This window comes from Hyperolius riggenbachi, chromosome 2, assembly GCF_040937935.1.
Source record: "Hyperolius riggenbachi isolate aHypRig1 chromosome 2, aHypRig1.pri, whole genome shotgun sequence".
NCBI lineage: Eukaryota > Metazoa > Chordata > Amphibia > Anura > Hyperoliidae > Hyperolius > Hyperolius riggenbachi.
In genome coordinates this window covers 18,768,228-18,787,460 of record NC_090647.1, presented here as the reverse complement: position 1 = coordinate 18,787,460, position 19,233 = coordinate 18,768,228, and the positions used below count along the sequence as shown (strand labels likewise).

At 50.6% G+C, this 19,233-nt stretch overlaps 1 protein-coding gene across 2 annotated transcripts in view; it reads left to right on the top strand.

Annotated features, from left to right (window-relative positions):
- Positions 1-19,233, top strand: part of LOC137542537 (ecto-ADP-ribosyltransferase 5-like) — a 90,950-nt gene that overhangs the window by 60,221 nt on the left and 11,496 nt on the right. The window lies entirely within an intron of this gene.

Here is a 19,233-nt window from a genome sequence, read left to right as displayed (position 1 = left end):
TTTCTTCTGGAAAGACAAAAAACACAGAATAGCCATAAAATACCTGCAGATCCCCCCAAAATTAGGAGGGTTTGGTATCCCATGCCTTGAAGCATATAGCCACGCCTGTATATTAGACACCAGCAAACACTGGTGGGAATCAACAGACCGAAAGCTTTGAGTTGATATTGAACTTGACCTCCTAGGAATGCCCACAAAACAGGGGAAATTAACTCTCCCTTATCTCAAGACCACAATCCAGACATGGAGGTGTGCTTGCTCCGCTGATGTCTCATTAGAAGACCCCATCCCGCTTAAACTCCCTATCCTTGCTCTCCAACACGTCATCCCCAACTTGAATTTAACAACATGACGCAATGCAGGTATCCATTATATAAACAACTTATTCAATCAAGGCAAATCCAAAACATTCTCACACCTAAAGGAACAATATCATCTCACAGATCTAAATACTATCCAATATTTGTAAATATCTCACCTCAACAGGAATAAATCTCATCTCCTCCCCTCTTTCCCTAGATCCCTATGCTCCTTCTTAAAGAGACACTGAAGCGAAAAAAAAATATGATATAGTGAATTGGTTGTGTACTATGAATAATTACTAGAAGATTAGCAGCAAAGAAAATATTCTCATACTTTTATTTTCAGGTATATAGTTTTTTTTCTAACATTGCATTATCCTATAATATGTGCAGATTACACAGCACTCAGCATTCAAAATGAGTCTTTCAGAGCAGTCTGTGAAGTAATGACATCTCCTCTAGCAGAGGAAATGTAAACAGTTCAATTACAGTTGAGATAAAAGTCAGATAACAGCCCTCTCCACGACCAAGTTAGTCGGAGAGCTTAATAGCTTTTTTGCATAGAGATAACAACTGGAGTTTCTCAACTCTTCCTGTACTGGAAACAATTACACTGATGTATCTTATCTTAATGTTTTTTTTCTTAGCTGTACTACACATACAAATCATAATATCATCCTTTTTTTTTCGCTTCAGTGTCTCTTTAAACAGTCGATTGCCCCTTAAAGAGGAACTCCAGTGAAAATAATGTAATAAAAAAAGTGCTTTATTTTTCAATAATTATGTATAAATGATCTAGTCAGTGTTTGCCCATTGTAAAATCGTTTAAATCCCTGATTTACAGTCTGACATTTATTACATGGTGACATTTTTACTGTTGGCAGGTGATGTAGCTGCTGCTAGTGTTGGGCGAACAGTGTTCGCCACTGTTCGGGTTCTGCAGAACATCACCCTGTTCGGGTGATGTTCGAGTTCGGCCGAACACCTGATGGTGTTCGGCCAAACCGTTCGGCCACATGGCCGAACTAAGAGCGCATGGCCGAACGTTCCCCGAACGTTCGGCTAGCGCTGTGATTGGCCGAACAGGTCACGTGGTTCGGACCCGAACGCGCTCTGATTGGCCGAACGGTTCACGTGGTTCGGGCCCGAACGCGCACTGATTGGCCGAACGGTCACGTGGTTCGGGTAAATAAATACCCGAACCACGTCATATCTCCGCCATTTGTCTGTGGGTTTAGCTTTGGGTAGGCAGGCAGGGTAGTTCTCTCTCCAGCCAGGCTAGCCAGGGTCCCCCCAGTCATTGTGTGTCGCTGCTGGGAACAGTAGTACACCGCTCGCTCAGCCACACTATATAGCATTGTGTTTACTGCCACTCTGTGTACACGCTCAGCCAGACTATATAGCATTGTGTTTACTGCCACTCTGTGTACACGGGGCTCAGCCAGACTATATAGCATTGTTTACTGCCACTCTGTGTACACGGCTCAGCCACACTATATAGCATTGTGTTTACTGCCACTCTGTGTACACCGCTCAGCCAGACTATATAGCATTGTGTTTACTGCCACTCTGTGTACACGGCTCAGCCACACTATATAGCATTGTGTTTACTGCCACTCTGTGTACACCGCTCAGCCAGACTATATAGCATTGTGTTTACTGCCACTCTGTGTACACCGCTCAGCCACACTATATAGCATTGTGTTTACTGCCACTCTGTGTACACCGCTCAGCCAGACTATATAGCATTGTGTTTACTGCCACTCTGTGTACACGGCTCAGCCACACTATATAGCATTGTGTTTACTGCCACTCTGTGTACACCGCTCAGCCACACTATATAGCATTGTTTACTGCCACTCTGTGTACACGGCTCAGCCAGACTATATAGCATTGTTTACTGCCACTCTGTGTACACGGCTCAGCCACACTATATAGCATTGTGTTTACTGCCACTCTGTGTACACCGCTCAGCCAGACTATATAGCATTGTGTTTACTGCCACTCTGTGTACACGGCTCAGCCACACTATATAGCATTGTGTTTACTGCCACTCTGTGTACACGGCTCAGCCAGACTATATAGCATTGTTTACTGCCACTCTGTGTACACCGCTCAGCCACACTATATAGCATTGTGTTTACTGCCACTCTGTGTACACCGCTCAGCCAGACTATATAGCATTGTGTTTACTGCCACTCTGTGTACACGGCTCAGCCAGACTATATAGCATTGTTTACTGCCACTCTGTGTACACGGCTCAGCCACACTATATAGCATTGTGTTTACTGCCACTCTGTGTACACCGCTCAGCCAGACTATATAGCATTGTGTTTACTGCCACTCTGTGTCTGCTGGGAACAGTAGTACACCGCTCGCTCAGCCACACTATATAGCATTGTGTTTACTGCCACTCTGTGTACACGACTCAGCCACACTATATAGCATTGTGTTTACTGCCACTCTGTGTCTGCTGGGAACAGTAGTACACCGCTCGCTCAGCCACACTATATAGCATTGTGTTTACTGCCACTCTGTGTACACCGCTCAGCCACACTATATAGCATTGTGTTTACTGCCACTCTGTGTCTGCTGGGAACAGTAGTACACCGCTCGCTCAGCCACACTATATAGCATTGTGTTTACTGCCACTCTGTGTACACAGCTCAGCCACACTATATAGCATTGTGTTTTCTGCCACTCTGTGTCTGCTGGGAACAGTAGTACACCGCTCACCCGCCACTTTATAGCATTGCGCTCTGTGTCGCTGCTGGCAATAGTGGTACACCGCTCACCCACCACTGTATAGCATTTCTGTACTGCCACTGTACTGCTGCCAGTCAGCGTGTACTTTAAGGATAAGTGAAATGAGGAAGAAATCCGGTGAAAGAGGGAGGGGCAAGGGAAGAGGTGTTTCCCCTGACGGTTCACGTACAGGCCACAGGGGAGCACCCAAGAAAACCCACTCAATACCGCCCATGTTGTCCAGGACAACAACCCTCACAGATCCAAAAGAACAGGACCAGATAATTACTTGGATGACCTCTTAAGCGTCCAGCAGTGGGTTAAGCAGCACCAGCACATCACGCACGAGGTCCGAGTCCTCAGCCAGTTACAAGGAGCCAGTGGGCACAAAGCTGACACAACCGGCAGCGACACCACGCACACAACTGCCAGATAACCAGTCCGATGAATTACCTCAGGACACAATGGGGTATTCGCAGGAGCTATTCCCAGGCCAACAAACTTCCACCTTTGAAAGGTCAATGGAGGAACAGCCAGAAATGTTGTGCCCGGATTCACAACCATTAACTGTGGGAAATGCACCGGGCACTGAAATACAAGGCGAGACCGAGGACTTTGAAACCCAAATTCCAGAGCAAGTTGGGCAGGAGGGGTTGCAATTGCAGGAGGTCGGCCGAGAAGCTCTGGAAGACGACGTTGGAGTGAGCTGCGCAGAGGTTGTTCTGGGGAGCTCTACTCCACGGCGGCGGCACCCCACAATGACATATGACGAGTTTGAGGAGATGGAAGAGGAGGGTATGGACAATGTGGACACAGACCCAGATTTTGTATGTGAAGGAGAACATCGCCGTCGTAGCAGCACAGATGAGTCTGTTGAAGAACCCACTGCTGCACGAGTTCGCCTTGTGCCACAAGTAGTGTTGGGCGAACACCTAGATGTTCGGGTTCGCGAACGTTCGCCGAACATCGCCGCGATGTTCGGGTGTTCGCGCCGAACTCCGAACATAATGGAAGTCAATGGGGACCCGAACTTTCGTGCTTTGTAAAGCTTCCTTACATGCTACATACCCAAAATTAGCAGGGTATGTGCACCTTGGGAGTGGGTACAAGAGGAAAAAAAATATTTGAAAAAGAGCTTATAGTTTTTGAGAAAATTGATTGTAAAGTTTCAAAGGAAAAACTGTCTTTTAAATGTGGAAAATGTCATGTTTCTTTGCACAGGTAACATGCTTTTTTTCGCCATGCAGTCATAAATGTAATACAGAGAAGAAGTTCCAGGAAAAGGGACCGGTAACACTAACCCAGCACCAGCAGCAGCACACGTGATGGAACAGGAGGAGGCGCAGGAGGAGAAGGCCACGCTTTGAGACACAACAACCCAGGCCTTGCATGAGGACAAGAAGCGTGCGGATAGCATGCTTTGTACCGCCATGCAGTCATAAATGTAATAAAGATAAGTGGTTCAATAAACAGGGACCACGCGCCAACGCTAACCCAGCAGCAGCAGACGTGATGGAACAGGAGGAGGTGCAGGAGGAGAAGGCCACGCTTTGTGAGACACAACAACCCAGGCCTTGCATGAGGACAAGAAGCGTGCGGATAGCATGCTTTGTACCGCCATGCAGTCATAAATGTAATAAAGATAAGTGGTTCAATAAACAGGGACCACGCGGCAACGCTAACCCAGCAGCAGCAGACGTGATGGAACAGGAGGAGGCGCAGGAGGAGAAGGCCACGCTTTGTGAGACACAACAACCCAGGCCTTGCATGAGGACAAGAAGCGTGCGGATAGCATGCTTTGTACCGCCATGCAGTCATAAATGTAATAAAGATAAGTGGTTCAATACACAGGGACCACGCGGCAACGCTAACCCAGCAGCAGCAGACGTGATGGAACAGGAGCAGGCGCAGGAGGAGAAGGCCATGCTTTTTGAGACACAACAACCCAGGCCTTGCATGAGGACAAAAAGCGTGCGGATAGCATGCTTTGTACCGCCATGCAGTCATAAATGTAATAAAGATAAGAGGTTCCATAAACAGGGACCGGCAACGCTAACCAAGCAGCAGCAGCAGCACACGTGATGGAACAGGATCAGGCGCAGGAGGAGAAGGCCATGCTTTTTGAGACACAACAACCCAGGCCTTGCATGAGGACAAAAAGCGTGCGGATATAGCAGCAATGCTTTTTGCCGCCATGCAGTCATAAATGTAATACAGATGAGAGGTTCAATAAACAGGGACCGGAAACGCTAAACCATCCCAGATGTTCATTGGTCATGTTACTTGGTTGGGGTCCTGGAGTGTTGCGTAGTCGTTTCCAATTCAGGATTGATTCATTTTAATTTGAGTCAGACGGTCTGCATTTTCTGTGGAGAGGCGGATACGCCGATCTGTGATGATGCCTCCGGCAGCACTGAAACAGCGTTCCGACATAACGCTGGCTGCCGGGCAAGCCAGCACCTCTATTGCGTACATTGCCAGTTCATGCCAGGTGTCTAGCTTCATGCCCGGTTTCAGGTCCAGCGGTGCCAGCCACAAATCCGTCTGTTCCTTTATTCCCCTCCAAATTTCCTCCCCTGTGTGCTGCTTATCCCCAAGGCAGATCAGCTTCAGCAACGCTTGCTGACGCATGCCAACAGCTGTGCTGCACTGCTTCCACGATCCTACTGCTGCTGGTGCTGGGTTAGCGTTTCCGGATGAGGTACAGCTTTGAGATGCGTTGGAGGAGAAGGAGTCAGAGAGGTAGGTGCTGCTGTTGTTATCCAGTGGGAGGGACGGCGGTGCAGCTGTTTGCGGCGTGGGCAACACCCGCGCCGTAGCAGGTGAGGAATCGCTGCCAGGCTCCACAAGGTTCACCCAGTGCGCGGTAAGGGAGATGTATCGACCCTGGCCGAACGCACTCGTCCAGGTGTCAGTGGTGAGGTGAACCTTGCAGGCAACGGCATTCTTCAAGCTTCGGGTTATTTTGCTGACCACGTGCTCATGCAACTCAGGCACTGCAGAGCGCGCAAAGTGGTAGCGGCTGGGAACCACGTAACGTGGGATGGCCACTGACATCATGCCCTTGAAGCTGTTTGTCTCCACCACTCGATATGGCAGCATTTCGCAGGCCAGAAGCTTGGCTATGCTGGCTGTTACTGCCACGGCCCGGGGGTCATTTGCTGGCAATTTCCTCTTGCGCTCAAACATCTCCAAGACAGACAACTGAACCGTAGGGCTGCACACCGAAGGGCTGTTGGTTGTTGTGTTTGATGAACACTGGGAGACCTCAAGAGCACTACTCCGGAAAGTGACAGTGTCAGCGTCGTCTGATGTTTGTGAATGTTGTGAACCACGCAATGGCTGGGCTACTGCTGCTGCTGAGGCGGGTCTGGTGGTGAGTCTGGTGAACCCAAGGGAGGCAGTGTTGCTGGTGGTACCCTGTCCTGCCGCGTTTGCCCACAGAGTGGGATGTTTGGATAGCATGTGGCGGCTCATGCTGGTGGTGGAGAGGTTGTTAATACTTTTCCCCCTGCTCAGGCGGGTCTTGCACACCTTGCAAATTGCCATGGTAACATCCTCAGTGCAGTCTTCAAAGAAAGCCCAGACTTTGGAGCACCTGCCTTGCTGGCGATTTCTGTTTGCGCCTTTTTTGCCTCTCACTTGAACTTCCACGCTTGTGGTGCCTGAAATTGCGCGCCGCCTACCTTGTGGCACAAGGCGAACTCGTGCAGCAGTGGGTTCTTCAACAGACTCATCTGTGCTGCTGCTACGACGGCGATATTCTCGTTCACAAACAAAATCTGGGTCTATGTCCACATTGTCCATACCCTCCTCTTCCATCTCCTCAAACTCGTCATATGTCATTGTGGGGGGCCGCCGCCGTGGAGTAGAGCTCCCCAGAACAACCTCTGCGCAGCTCACTTCAACATCGTCTGGTTATCTGGCAGTTGTGTGCGTGGTGTCGCTGCCGGTTGTGTCAGCTTTGTGCCCACTGGCTCCTTGTAACTGGCTGAGGACTCGGACCTCGTGCGTGATGTGCTGGTGCTGCTTAACCCACTGCTGGACGCTTGAGAGGTCATCCAAGTAATTATCTGGTCCTGTTGTTTTGGATCTGTGAGGGTGGTTGTCCTGGACAACATGGGCGGTATTGAATGGGTTTTCTTGGGTGCTCCCCTGTGGCCTGTACGTGAACCGTCAGGGGAAACACCTCTTCCCTTGCCCCTCCCTCTTTCACCGGATTTCTTCCTCATTTCACTTATCCTTAAAGTACACGCTGACTGGCAGCAGTACAGTGGCAGTACAGAAATGCTATACAGTGGTGGGTGAGCGGTGTACCACTATTGCCAGCAGCGACACAGAGCACAATGCTATACAGTGGCGGGTGAGCGGTGTACTACTGTTCCCAGCAGACAGTAAACACAATGCTATATAGTGTGGCTGAGCCGTGTACACAGAGTGGCAGTAAACACAATGCTATATAGTCTGCTATATAGTCACCCCGAACGGGGTGATGTTCTGCAGAACCCGAACAGTGGCGAACACTGTTCGCCCAACACTACTGGGAACGCAGATTTTAGTACCTAAACACACGATACAACATGTTTTCCGGGGTCGGACTCTGAGGCACATACAGATGGTCCCGATCATCATCCTCATCATACAACTCTTCTCCTGAGTCTGACCCACCCACCACCTCTGCCACCCCAACATCCCCAGACACAGACCCCTCATCGTCCTCAACATTAACTTGGGATGCTGGCCTGAGCCAGACCTCCTCCTCCACATCAGGCCCCATCATCTCCTCAATGGCAGCCCTCATTAATCGCTCTGGCGACGGACCGATGGACACAATGTTCTCCTCCGGGGAGGGCTGCTGCTGACCACTGGCTGCTGGGGTGGATGTTATAGCTTGCGTGGGGCGTTGGCTGTTGCTGTTGTTGGGAGTGCTGCTCACAGCGGAGGTCTCTGAGGAACTCATGGTGAGCTCATATAGTGGTTGGCGGTGAGTGGAGTATTACTGATCCCAGCAATATACACACTGACTGGCAGAGTACGCAATGCTATATAGTGTGGCTGAGCGGTGTACACAGAGTGGCAGTACACACAATGCTATATAGTCTGGCTGAGCGGTGTACACAGAGTGGCAGTACACACAATGCTATATAGTCTGGCTGAGCGGTGTACACAGAGTGGCAGTAAACAATGCTATATAGTGTGGCTGAGCCGTGTACACAGAGTGGCAGTAAACAATGCTATATAGTCTGGCTGAGCCGTGTACACAGAGTGGCAGTAAACAATGCTATATAGTCTGGCTGAGCGGTGTACACAGAGTGGCAGTACACACAATGCTATATAGTCTGGCTGAGCGGTGTACACAGAGTGGCAGTAAACAATGCTATATAGTGTGGCTGAGCCGTGTACACAGAGTGGCAGTAAACAATGCTATATAGTCTGGCTGAGTGGTGTACACAGAGTGGCAGTACACACAATGCTATATAGTCTGGCTGAGCGGTGTACAAGGAGTGGCAGTACACACAATGCTATATAGTGTGGCTGAGCGAGGTACACAGTGGCAGTACACACAATGCTATATAGTCTGGCTGAGCGGTGTGCACAGAGTGGCAGTAAACACAATGCTATATATAGCGTGGCTGAGCGAGGTACACAGTGGCAGTACACACAATGCTATATAGTCTGGCTGAGCCGTGTACACAGAGTGGCAGTACACACAATGCTATATAGTCTGGCTGAGCCGTGTACACAGAGTGGCAGTAAACAATGCTATATATAGTGTGGCTGAGCGAGGTACACAGTGGCAGTAAACAATGCTATATATAGTGTGACTGAGCGAGCGGTGTACTACTGTTCCCAGCAGCGACACACAATGACTGGGGGGGACCCTGGCTAGCGTGGCTGGAGAGCGAACTACCCTGCCTGCCTACCCAAAGCTAAACCCACAGAGAAATGGCGGAGATATGACGTGGTTCGGGTATTTATTTACCCGAACCACGTGACCGTTCGGCCAATCAGAGCGCGTTCGGGTCCGAACCACGTGACCCGTTCGGCCAATCACAGCGCTAGCCGAACGTTCGGGGAACGTTCGGCCATGCGCTCTTAGTTCGGCCATGCGGCCGAACGGTTTGGCCGAGCACCATCAGGTGTTCGGCCGAACTCGAACATCACCCGAACAGGGTGATGTTCTGCAGAACCCGAACAGTGGCGAACACTGTTCGCCCAACACTAGCCACAAGGTGGGCGGCGCGAAATTTCAGGCACCACAAGCGTGGAAGTTCCTTTGAGACGCAAAAGAGGCGCAAACAGAAATCGCCAGCAAGGCAGGTGCTCCAAAGTCTGGGCTTTCTTTGAAGACTGCACTGAGGATGGTACCATGGCGATTTGCAAGGTGTGCAAGACCCGCCTGAGCAGGGGGAAAAGTATTAACAACCTCTCCACCACCAGCATGAGCCGCCACATGCTATCCAAACATCCCACTCTGTGGGCAAACGCGGCAGGACAGGGTACCAGCAACACTGCCTCTCTTGGGTTCACCAGACTCACCACCAGACCCGCCTCAGCAGCAGCAGTAGCCCAGCCATTGCGTGGTTCACAACATTCACAAACATCAGACGACGCTGACACTGTCACTTTCCGGACTAGTGCTCTTGAGGTCTCCCAGTGTTCATCAAACACAACAACCAATAGCCCTTCAGAGTGCAGCCCTTTGGTTCAGTTGTCTGTCTCGGAGATGTTTAAGCGCAAGAGGAAATTGCCAGCAAATGACCCCCGGGCCGTGGCAGTAACAGCCAGCATAGCCAAGCTTCTGGCCTGCGAATGCTGCCATATCGATTGGTGGAGACAAACAGCTTCAAGGGCATGATGTCAGTGACCATCCCACGTTACGTGGTTCCCAGCCGCTACCACTTTGCGCGCTCTGCAGTGCCTGAGTTGCATGAGCACGTGGTCAGCAAAATAACCCGAAGCTTGAAGAATGCCGTTGCCTGCAAGGTTCACCTCACCACTGACACCTGGACGAGTGCGTTCGGCCAGGGTCGATACATCTCCCTTACCGCGCACTGGGTGAACCTTGTGGAGCCTGGCAGCGATTCCTCACCTGCTACGGCGCGGGTGTTGCCCACGCCGCAAACAGCTGCACCGCCGTCCCTCCCACTGGATAACAACAGCAGCACCTACCTCTCTGACTCCTTCTCCTCCAACGCATCTCAAAGCTGTACCTCATCCGGAAACGCTAACCCAGCACCAGCAGCAGTAGGATCGTGGAAGCAGTGCAGCACAGCTGTTGGCATGCGTCAGCAAGCGTTGCTGAAGCTGATCTGCCTTGGGGATAAGCAGCACACAGGGGAGGAAATTTGGAGGGGAATAAAGGAACAGACGGATTTGTGGCTGGCACCGCTGGACCTGAAACCGGGCATGGTTGTGTGTGATAATGGGAGTAATCTCATTCGCGCTTTAAGGTTGGCTAAGCTGACACACATCCCTTGCCTGGCGCACGTGATGAACCTAGTAGTTCAGCGGTTCCTGAAGACATACCCAGGCGTGGCCGATCTTCTGTTGAAGGTGCGTCGAGTGGCCAAACATTGTAGAAATTCCAGTACTGCTTCGGGGGCACTCGCCAAGATGCAGGAGCGCTTCAATCTCCCCCACCATCGCTTGCTGTGTGATGTCCCTACGCGCTGGAATTCTACGCTGCACATGCTAGCCTGCTTTTGCGAGCAGAAGAGTGCAGTGGTCCAGTACATGACGGCGCAGTACCAAGGCGCATCCGGCCAGCTGCCAAGCTTCTGTGGATCCGATTGGGCCAACATTTTGGACCTCTGCCAAGTCCTCCAAAATTTTGAGCAATCCACGTTGCTTGTGAGCAGTGACAACTCTTCAGTCAGCATTACCATACCACTGCTGTGTTTACTGAAGAGGTCAATGTTGAAAATCAAGGAAACAGCTGTCATGATGCAACTGGGGGAATCTGATGGAGAAAACGATCAGCGTGATGGTACCAACATCAGGCCATCCACCTCAGGAAACGCTGGCCCCAGCAGCTATGACGAAGAAGAGGAGGAGGAACAGCTGGAGTTGGAGCAGGAATTTCATGCCACCACTGACGAGGGCCAGAGCGGTGCACGTTGGACTTCCACAATTCAGCGCGAATGGTCAGCAGAAGCAGACCAGGAAGAAGGTGACGACTATGATGCATCACAACAACTATCACAACGCTCACAAGAGGATGATGAGGATTCTGGTAGGACTCTGGCACACATGGCTCAATTCATGCTAGACTGCATTGAATGCGACCCACGCGTTGTGCGCATTCTGGACAACACCAATTACTGGGTTTATACCCTTCTGGATCCACGGTACAAACACAATGGGCTTGATTCACAAAAGAGTGCTAAGTGTTAGCACGGCCGTTTTTTCGCGAATTTTCGCATTGCGCGCGATCGCGAATTTTCGCGCGAAACGATAACGGTTTTGCGCGCAAACGCGAATTTTACCGTGAAATCGATATCGTTTTCACGCGAAAATTCGCGTTTGCGCGCGAAACCGTTATTGTTTCGCGCGAAAATTCGCGATCGTGCGCAATGCGAAAATTCACGCGAAAACGGCCGTGCTAACACTTAGCACTCTTTTGTGAATCAAGCCCAATGTTCCAAAACTGCTTGAAGAAATAGTCAGACAGGTCAAAATGGAAGAATACCAGCAGGCCCTTGTGGAGACTTTAGAGAGGAGATTGACATCCTCCCCCTCCTCTAGCCAGTTGTACGCCGACAGACTGACTTCCGCAAACCCAGGACGACCAGGAGGGCAGCAAACAACACACGCCGCAGCTAGTGCCCAAAAGGGAATGGTATCGGCAGTGTCCTTGGAGTGGGAAAATTTTCTGACACCCATGCAGCAGCAGCCCACTGAACAGCAAGCGTGCAGATCCACCTCCAACACCGATCGCCTGGAGAAGATGGTCAAGGACTACATGTCAGATGGCGTAGCTGTGTCTAACAATCCATCTGCACCCTTCAACTATTGGGTATCGAAGCTAGACACCTGGCACGAACTGGCAATGTACGCAATAGAGGTGCTGGCTTGCCCGGCAGCCAGCGTTATGTCGGAACGCTGTTTCAGTGCTGCCGGAGGCATCGTCACAGATCGGCGTATCCGCCTCTCCACAGAAAATGCAGACCGTCTGACTCAAATTAAAATGAATCAATCCTGGATTGGAAACGACTACGCAACACTCCAGGACCCCAACCAAGTAACATGACCAATGAACATCTGGGATGGTTTAGCGTTTCCGGTCCCTGTTTATTGAACCTCTCATCTGTATTACATTTATGACTGCATGGCGGCAAAAAGCATTGCTGCTATATCCGCACGCTTTTTGTCCTCATGCAAGGCCTGGGTTGTTGTGTCTCAAAAAGCATGGCCTTCTCCTCCTGCGCCTGCTCCTGTTCCATCACGTGTGCTGCTGCTGCTGGGTTAGCGTTGCCGGTCCCTGTTTATGGAACCTCTTATCTGTATTACATTTATGACTGCATGGCGGCAAAAAGCATTGCTGCTATATCCGCACGCTTTTTGTCCTCATGCAAGGCCTGGGTTGTTGTGTCTCACAAAGCGTGGCCTTCTCCTCCTGCGCCTGCTCCTGTTCCATCACGTGTGCTGCTGCTGCTGCTGCTGGGTTAGCGTTGCCGGTCCCTGTTTATTGAACCTCTTATCTGTATTACATTTATGACTGCATGGCGGCAAAAAGCATTGCTGCTATATCCGCACGCTTTTTGTCCTCATGCAAGGCCTGGGTTGTTGTGTCTCAAAAAGCGTGGCCTTCTCCTCCTGCGCCTCCTCCTGTTCCATCACGTGTGCTGCTGCTGCTGGGTTAGCGTTTCCGGTCCCTGTTTATTGAACCTCTCATCTGTATTACACTTATGACTGCATGGCGGCAAAAAGCATTGCTATATCCGCACGCTTCTTGTCCTCATGCAAGGCCTGGGTTGTTGTGTCTCACAAAGCGTGGCCTTCTCCTCCTGCGCCTCCTCCTGTTCCATCACGTGTGCTGCTGCTGCTGCTGGGTTAGCGTTGCCGGTCCCTGTTTATTGAACCTCTCATCTGTATTACACTTATGACTGCATGGCGGCAAAAAGCATTGCTATATCCGCACGCTTTTTGTCCTCATGCAAGGCCTGGGTTGTTGTGTCTCAAAAAGCGTGGCCTTCTCCTCCTGCGCTTCCTCCTGTTCCATCACGTGTGCTGCTGCTGCTGCTGGGTTAGCGTTGCCGGTCCCTGTTTATGGAACCTCTCCTCATCTTTATTACATTTATGACTGCATGGCGGTATAAAGCATGCTATCCGCACGCTTCTTGTCCTCATGCAAGGCCTGGGTTGTTGTGTCTCACAAAGCGTGGCCTTCTCCTCCTGCGCCTCCTCCTGTTCCATCACGTGTGCTGCTGCTGGTGCTGGGTTAGCGTTACCGGTCCCTTTTCCTGGAACCTCTTCTCTGTATTACATTTATGACTGCATGGCGACAAAAAGCATGTTACCTGTGCAAAGAAACATGACATTTTCCACATTTAAAAGACAGTTTTTCCTTTGAAACTTTACAATCAATTTTCTCAAAAACTATAAGCTCTTTTTCAAATATTTTTTTTCCTCTTGTACCCACTCCCAAGGTGCACATACCCTGCTAATTTGGGGTATGTAGCATGTAAGGAAGCTTTACAAAGCACGAAAGTTCGGGTCTCCATTGACTTCCATTATGTTCGGAGTTCGGCGCGAACACCCGAACATCGCGGCGATGTTCGGCGAACGTTCGCGAACCCGAACATCTAGGTGTTCGCCCAACACTAGCTGCTGCATGCTTTTTTGGCAGTTGGAAAAAGCTGTAAACAGCTATTTCCCACAATGCAATGAGGTTCACAGACAGGAAACTGCCAGGAGTACCATGGTCCTCAGCGTTTCTCGTGGGAGGGGTTTCACCACAATATCAGCCATACAGAGCCCCCTGATGGTCTGTTTGTAAAAAGGAATAGATTTCTCATGTAAAAAGAAGGTATCAGCTACTGATTGGGATAAAGTTCAATTCTTTGTCGGAGTTTCTCTTTAAAGGGGGAATATCACAGTGGTACGAGCACCTTACAAGCAATTATACAACAAGATTTAACAAATTTATTAGTCAATGGTCCCAGACTCTCCATCCCAACATAGGCCTCCAATCTATAAAAAAAGCCTCTGAGTCAGTACTTATACTCCGCTCATAACTCTCATTGGGAATCTCTCCAAAAAATTATTCTGCGGTGGCACTTAACTCCATCTAAATTGGCAAGATTCTCTCAAAAGTCCTCTTTGTTGGAGATGCCACCAAAATATAGGTACACTGGAACACCTGTTATGGGAGTGCCCTCTAATCTCTCCAGTTTGGACCATTATTAACCAATTTATATCTAACAAAATCCAATCTCCTGTTATCCTCTCTCCCCATCTTGCTTTATTACATATAGGACTGGAGAGATCCCCTTAAAACACCGTAAACACATAACGCATATGCTCTGTGCAACCAGACAACTAATTTTACAAAATTGGGGAACACCATCAATTCCTACGCCTACACTTATCCAAGCCACAATGGAAAGCAACCTTAAGATGGAACTTATTTGGGCCGGCAGAGTGGATGGCTGCATAGAGGAGAGCTCCTGATCCCAGCCTTCTTATACAGCGACTTTAAAGCATGCCAGGACCGGAGGAGACCATCCCAACAGCCATGGGGGAGGACATGGAGACATCGGGGACCCAGCGAGCCGACACCCAACGCCCGCAGAGGATCCCTGACATCTTTAAAAGACGGAGGCCTGGGCCGCGTGGTGAGCAAGATGGCGCCGGCACCGCCGGGACGCGTAAGTCCGCCATACCAGTACGCATGCCGAACGCATCCCATACACTTAAACAGGCATCATGCGTACAGAATTCCGCATCCAGCGACACAGATGTCTCCCACACTTCTGCCTCACAGGCCTCTGACGCAGCCCTAACTCACAGCCCATCTGCCTTGGAAGATACAGACTCAGGCACCCCCTCTCCCACCTTCCTAAGCCCTGTTAAATCCAGGCCCAGGCTTTCGGGCCCTACAGACTCACAGGCAGGATCCTCTCCACAGCTGGCTGCAGTCTCAGAGCTTAGCAGCATGCAACCATCCTCCCAGGATGATAATTTGCCTATAGACCGAGCCTTTCTACGTGACATGATCATGGCCCTGGAACGTTCCATGACTAACAAAATGGTGGCGATAGCTAACTCCTTGCAGCGATCGGTGGATGATAGTGTTGGGCGAACACCTAGATGTTCGGATTCGCGAACGTTCGCCGAACATCGCCGCGATGTTTGGGTGTTCGCGCCGAACTCCGAACATAATGGAAGTCAATGGGGACCCGAACTGTCATGCTTTGTAAAGCTTCCTTACATGCTACATACCCCAAATTAGCAGGGTATGTGCACCTTGGGAGTGGGTACAAGAGGAAAAAAAAATATTTGAAAAAGAGCTTATAGTTTTTGAGAAAATTGATTGTAAAATTTCAAAGGAAAAACTGTCTTTTAAATGTGGAAAATGTCATGTTTCTTTGCACAGGTAACATGCTTTTTGTCGCCATGCAGTCATAAATGTAATACAGAGAAGAGGTTCCAGGAAAAGGGACCGGTAACGCTAACCCAGCACCAGCAGCAGCAGACGTGATGGAACAGGAGGAGGCGCAGGAGGAGAAGGCCACGCTTTGAGACACAACAACCCAGGCCTTGCATGAGGACAAGAAGCGTGCGGATAGCATGCTTTGTACCGCCATGCAGTCATAAATGTAATAAAGATAAGAGGTTCCATAAACAGGGACCGTCAACGCTACCCCAGCAGCAGCAGCAGCACACGTGATGGAACAGGAGGAGGCGCAGGAGGAGAAGGCCACGCTTTGTGACACAACAACCCAGGCCTTGCATGAGTACAAGAAGCGTGCGGATAGTTTACTTTGTACCGCCATGCAGTCATAAATGTAATAAAGATAAGTGGTTCAATAAACAGGGACCACACGGCAACGCTAACCCAGCAGCAGCACACGTGATGGAACAGGAGGAGGCGCAGGAGGAGAAGGCCACGCTTTGTGAGACACAACAACCCAGGCCTTGCATGAGGACAAAAAGCGTGCGGATAGCATGCTTTGTACCACCATGCAGTCATAAATGTAATAAAGATAAGTGGTTCAATAAACAGGGACCACGCGGCAACGCTAACCCAGCAGCAGCAGACGTGATGGAACAGGAGCAGGCGCAGGAGGAGAAGGCCATGCTTTTTGAGACACAACAACCCAGGCCTTGCATGAGGACAAAAAGCGTGCGGATATAGCAGCAATGCTTTTTGCCGCCATGCAGTCATAAATGTAATACAGATGAGAGGTTCAATAAACAGGGACCGGAAACGCTAAACCATCCCAGATGTTCATTGGTCATGTTACTTGGTTGGGGTCCTGGAGTGTTGCGTAGTCGTTTCCAATCCAGGATTGATTCATTTTAATTTGAGTCAGACGGTCTGCATTTTCTGTGGAGAGGCGGATACGCCGATCTGTGACGATGCCTCCGGCAGCACTGAAACAGCGTTCCGACATAACGCTGGCTGCCGGGCAAGCCAGCACCTCTATTGCGTACATTGCCAGTTTGTGCCAGGTGTCTAGCTTCGATACCCAATAGTTGAAGGGTGCAGATGGATTGTTCGACACAGCTACGTCATCTGACATGTAGTCCTTGACCATCTTCTCCAGGCGATCGGTGTTGGAGGTGGATCTGCACGCTTGCTGTTCAGTGGGCTGCTGCTGCATGGGTGTCAGAAAATTTTCCCACTCCAAGGACACTGCTGATACCATTCCCTTTTGGGCATTAGCTGCGGCTTGCGTTGTTTGCTGCCCTCCTGGTCGTCCTGGGTTTGCGGAAGTCAGTCTGTCGGCGTACAACTGGCTAGAGGAGGGGGAGGATGTCAATCTCCTCTCTAAAGTCTCCACAAGGGCCTGCTGGTATTCTTCCATTTTGACCTGTCTGACTCTTTCTTCAAGCAGTTTTGGAACATTGTGTTTGTACCGTGGATCCAGAAGGGTATAAACCCAGTAATTGGTGTTGTCCAGAATGTGCACAATGCGTGGGTCGCGTTCAATGCAGTCTAGCATGAATTGAGCCATGTGTGCCAGAGTCCTACCAGAATCCTCATCATCCTCTTGTGAGCGTTGTGATAGTTGTTGTGATGCATCATAGTCGTCACCTTCCTCCTGGTCTGCTTCTGCTGACCATTCGCGCTGAATTGTGGAAGTCCAAGGTGCACCACTCTGGCCCTCATCAGTGGTGGCATGAAATTCCTGCTCCAACTCCAGCTGTTCCTCCTCCTCCTCTTCTTCGTCATAGCTGCTGGGGCCAGCGTTCCCTGAGGCGGATGGCCTGATGTTGGTACCATCACGCTGATCGTTTTCTCCTTCAGATTCCCCCAGTTGCATCATGACAGCTGTTTCCTTGATTTTCAACATTGACCTCTTCAGTAAACACAGCAGTGGTATGGTAATGCTGACTGAAGAGTTGTCACTGCTCACAAGCAACGTGGATTGCTCAAAATTTTGGAGGACTTGGCAGAGGTCCAAAATGTTGGCCCAATCGGATCCACAGAAGCTTGGCAGCTGTCCGGATGCGGCTCGGTACTGCGCCGTCATGTACTGGACCACTGCACTCTTCTGCTCGCAAAAGCGGGCTAGCATGTGCAGCGTAGAATTCCAGCGCGTAGGGACATCACACAGCAAGCGATGGTGGGGGAGATTGAAGCGCTCCTGCATCTTGGCGAGTGCCCCCGAAGCAGTACTGGAATTTCTACAATGTTTGGCCACTCGACGCACCTTCAACAGAAGATCGGCCACGCCTGGGTATGTCCTCAGGAACCGCTGAACTACTAGGTTCATCACGTGCGCCAGGCAAGGGATGTGTGTCAGCTTAGCCAACCTTAAAGCGCGAATGAGATTACTCCCATTATCACACACAACCATGCCCGGTTTCAGGTCCAGCGGTGCCAGCCACAAATCCGTCTGTTCCTTTATTCCCCTCCAAATTTCCTCCCCTGTGTGCTGCTTATCCCCAAGGCAGATCAGCTTCAGCAACGCTTGCTGACGCATGCCAACAGCTGTGCTGCACTGCTTCCACGATCCTACTGCTGCTGGTGCTGGGTTAGTGTTTCCGGATGAGGTACAGCTTTGAGATGCGTTGGAGGAGAAGGAGTCAGAGAGGTAGGTGCTGCTGTTGTTATCCAGTGGGAGGGACGGCGGTGCAGCTGTTTGCGGCGTGGGCAACACCCGCGCCGTAGCAGGTGAGGAATCACTGCCAGGCTCCACAAGGTTAACCCAGTGCGCGGTAAGGGAGATGTATCGACCCTGGCCGAACGCACTCGTCCAGGTGTCAGTGGTGAGGTGAACCTTGCAGGCAACGGCATTCTTCAAGCTTCGGGTTATTTTGCTGACCACGTGCTCATGCAACTCAGGCACTGCAGAGCGCGCAAAGTGGTAGCGGCTGGGAACCACGTAACGTGGGATGGCCACTGACATCATGCCCTTGAAGCTGTTTGTCTCCACCACTCGATATGGCAGCATTTCGCAGGCCAGAAGCTTGGCTATGCTGGCTGTTACTGCCACGGCCCGGGGGTCATTTGCTGGAAATTTCCTCTTGCGCTCAAATATCTCCGACACAGACAACTGAACCGTAGCGCTGCACACGGAAGGGCTGTTGGTTGTTGTGTTTGATGAACACTGGGAGACCTCAAGAGCACTAGTCCGGAAAGTGACAGTGTCAGCGTCGTCTGATGTTTGTGAATGTTGTGAGCCACGCAATGGCTGGGCTACTGCTGCTGCTGAGGCGGGTCTGGTGGTGAGTCTGGTGAACCCAAGGGAGGCAGTGTTGCTGGTACCCTGTCCTGCCGCGTTTGCCCACAGAGTGGGATGTTTGGATAGCATGTGGCGGCTCATGCTGGTGGTGGAGAGGTTGTTAATACTTTTCCCCCTGCTCAGGCGGGTCTTGCACACCTTGCAAATCGCCATGGTAACATCCTCAGTGCAGTCTTCAAAGAAAGCCCAGACTTTGGAGCACCTGCCTTGCTGGCGATTTCTGTTTGCTCCTCTTTTGCCTCTCACTTGAACTTCCACGCTTGTGG